Source organism: Equus caballus, chromosome 24 (genome assembly GCF_041296265.1).
Source record: "Equus caballus isolate H_3958 breed thoroughbred chromosome 24, TB-T2T, whole genome shotgun sequence".
Lineage (NCBI taxonomy): Eukaryota > Metazoa > Chordata > Mammalia > Perissodactyla > Equidae > Equus > Equus caballus.
The window spans coordinates 29211129-29215279 of NC_091707.1; positions in this window are offsets into that span (position 1 = coordinate 29211129).

The following is a 4151-nucleotide window of genomic DNA, read 5'->3' on the forward strand; positions in this document are numbered from 1 at the left end:
CACTAAATGCTTTTTCTGCATGAACTTATATGATCATATGATTTTTCTTCTTTAGCTTTTTGATGTGATGGATTACATTAATTGATTTTTGAATGTTCAACCAACCTTGAATACTTGGGATAAATCCCACTTGGTTGTGGTGTATAATTCCTTTTATACATTGTTGGATTTGATTTGCTAATGTTTCGTTCAGGATTTTTATATCTATCTTAATGAGACAGTGATCTATGGTTTTCCTTTCTTGTAATGTCTTTGTCTGCTTTTGCTATTAGGGTAATGTTGGCCTCAGAATGAGTTAGAAAGTATTTCTTCTGCTTCTATTTTCTGAAAGAGATTGTAGAGAATTGGTGTAAGTTCTTCCTTAAATGTTTGGTAGAATTCACCAGTGAACCCATCTGTTCTTGGTGCTTTCTGTTTTGGAAGGTTATTGATTGTGATTCATTTTCTTTAATAGACGAGCTTATTCAATGATTATCTAACTCTTCTTGTGTGAGTTTTGGCAGATTATCTTTCAAGGAATTTATCCATTTCACCTGGGTTATCAAATCTGTGCGCATAGAGTTGTTCATAATATTCCTGTATTATCCTTTTAATGTCTATGAGGTCAGTAGTGATGCTCCTTTTCATTTCTGATATTAGTAATTTGTGTCTTTTCTCTCTTTTTTTCTTAGTCTGGCTAAACGTTTGTCAATATTATTGATCTTTTTTAAAGAATCAGCTTTTGGTTTTGTTTGATTTTCCCTATAGATTTCTGCTCTAATTTTTATTATTTACTTTCTTATGCTTACTTTGGATTTAATTTGTCCTTTTTTCTATTTTCCCAAAGTAGAAGCTTAGATTAATAATTTTAGAATTTTCTTTTTCTAATATACACATTCAATGCTATAAATTTCCCTCAAAAAATTGCTTTCACTGCATTTAACAAATTTTGATAAGTTGTATTTTCAACTTCATTGAAATTATTTTTCACTTCTTTTTAGACTTCTTTGACACATGTGTTAGAATTGTGTTGATTAATCTCCAAGTATTTGGGATTTTCCAACTACCTGTTATTGATTTCTAGTTTAATTCCATTGTGGTCTGAGAGTATACTTTATGATTTCTATTCTTCTAAATTTGTTAATGTGTGTTTCATGTTGTCTTGGGAAATGTTCTGTCTGAGTTGGAGAAGAGTGTATTCTGCTGTTGTTTGACGAAGTATTCTGTAGATGTCAGTTAGACCAGTTGATTGATGGTGTTGTTGATTTCAACTATGTTGAATCAACTCACTGATGTTCTCCCTGCTGGATCTGTCTGTTTCTGATAAACAGCTGTTGAAGTTTCCAACCATAATAGTGGATTCATCTCTCTCTCTTTGATAGTCTGTCAGTTTCTGCTTCATGTGTTTTGCTGCTCTGTCATTAGGTGCAAACACACTAGAGATTATGATGTCTTCTTGGAGAATTGGCCCCTTTATCACTTCATAATGCTCCCTCTTTATCCCTGATAATTTTCCTTGCTCTGAAGTCTGCTTTGCCTGAAACAGTTACTCCAGCTTTGTTCTGATTAGTGTTAGCATGGTATATGTCTTTGTACCTTTCCCTCCCTCTCTATTCTTCAGTTTTCTTCTTCAGTCACATCTACCCTATTGCTGACCCCATCAAAGACACTGCTCATTTCTGTTACAGAATTTTTTATTTCTAGAATTTCCTGTTAATTCTTAGAACTTCCATCTCTCTGCTTATATTACCCATCTGTTCCTGCATGTTGTACACTTTTTCCATTAGAGTTCCTAGCATATTAATCAGTTATTTTAAATTCTCAGTCTGATAATTCCAACATCGCTGGCACATATGAATCTGATTCTGATGCTTGCTTTGTCTCTTCAGACTAGGCTTTTTGTCTTTGACTATGCCCTGTTTTTTTTTGTTGTTGTGGAAAGTTGGACATGATACCCAGTTGCACTGCATAAAACTCTAGTGAATAGGCCTTTAGTGATGTGGTGGTAATATGGAGGGGGAGAGGAACATCCTATAGTTTTTTGATTAGGTCTCAGTCTTTTAGTGATCATGGGCCCCTGGGAGTGACCTTCACAACTGCTTCTGTCTTCCTTCCACACCCCTCCCCCATTTCAGTGAAACAGGAAGACTAAAGGGAACCGGAGTTGGATATTTCCCTTACTGCAGTTGGTTAGACTGTTAAGACCCAATGTCATTGGGCTCTAGTAAAATAGTTTCCTTTGAGGCCACACTTTTGTTAAGAACAGAATTTGGGGGGCATATTTCAAAGTGTTTGCTTTCTCCTCCTCCTGATGGAAGCAGAGAGTTTTTCTCTGATATTCACTGTGAGAATCTGGCGGGGCTCGAGGAAGTAAACTTCACAAAAGTGTACCCCTGCCTGGTCTCCAGGAGTTTTTAACTCTCTAGTCGTGCTTGGTCTTCAGTAATTAGTCAATTACCCTTTAAGTATTCCTGCCTGATACTGGCTCCAACAGTGGTTTCTCCTTCAGGTACTGTGATTCTCTGTATTTGTCAGTGTTTTCAGAGTGCGTCAAGTTTTCAGAGTGGTGATTTGTCCTGTGACCTCAATTCTCTCATAGATCAAACAGTTGATTTTAAGTTTTTCAGCGTTTTTCTTTGTGTTAGGATGGAAGCTATGACTTCCAAGGTTCCTACATGTTGGACAGGAAACTCTAAGTCCCCTGTGCTGCTTTTTAAGAAACTGCCAGTTTTCCAGACTGGTTGTACCATTTTGTATTATACCAGCATTGGATGACAGAACCAGTTGCTCCACATCTTCACCAGCATTTGGTATTGTCACTACTTTTTATATTAGCTGTTCTAACAGGTATGTAGTGATTTCTCAATGTGGTCTAAATCTGTATTTCCCTAATGGCTAGTGATGTCAAATATTCTTTTCATGTGCTTATTTGCCATCCATATATCCTCTTCAGTGCAATGTCTCTGTATTCTTTTGTCTATTTTCTAATTGGATTGTTTGCTTTTTTACTGTTGAGTTTTTGGAGTCCTTTACATATTCTAGATATGAATCTGTCGCCAGATAGGTAGTTTACAAATATTTTCTCTCAGTCTTAAGATTGCCTTTACATCCTTTTAAAAGTATCTTTGGAGAGCCAAAGCTTTTAATTTTGATGAGGTCTAATTTTTTTGTCAAGTTTTTCTTTTATGAATTTTTTGGCAAAAACTATTTATCAAGAACTATACAATAGGTCCTGAAGACTTTCCGCCATTTTCTTCTGAAGGTTTTATGTTTTACATTTAAATCTCATCCTTCTGTTACTTTTAGTACAAGGAATGAGGTTTAGGTAGAGGTTCTCTTTTTTGTTTGCCTATGAAATCCAATTGGTCCCTCAGGTAACTAATGAATCATCTCTATCACAAATTATCAGCACTACATAATCAGCTTGCTTTCCTTTTTGCTAAAACTAACCCACCGAAAATAGAGATTTTTAATTAGGGAAGAGGTGAGGTGGATTTATAATTTTTTGCAATTATGGAGGTGTATTTCAATTGAGACTTTAGGCATCTGGTTCTCAGCATGAAAATATCAGAAGGTAGGAAGACAAGGCTGCCCCAGAGGGGGGTGAAGAGAAAAACATGAGTTGAAAAAAAATTAACTTCCCTCAATTCTACCCTTTTGCCTAGTGTTTAGATCATAGCAAACCCCAAGTAAAAAAAAACAAAAAAACAAAAAAAAAACTACACTATTTGCATGCAAATTATGTTAAGGCATAAAGCATAGCTTAAATCAGTGTTTAGCAAACTGCAGTCATCTGTGGATTACCTCAATACTTTTGCCATATCTACAGATAATATGTACTACATGATTTTTTGCTTTACTCAGGAACAATAATATAATTTCCTTAACACATTTTAACGATATCACTAAAATTATCAGGCGATGCTTTGGAAATTGATTAGCATACCATGTGAAGTATTATAAATAAAACCAAGACTCTTATCAGACTGATCAATATTACTTTCCTACTAGGTTTGACATAAAATCTCTGCTTGATGTTCCTGTGAGAACTTTGGTTCCATACCTACTATTCTCATTAGGAATCAGACTGAAGTATCAAAATGTTGCTCTGGTAGCTGGTGGAAAAGAAAATGGGAGGGTAGTTGGGAGTGGAATAAACAATACTCTCTAAG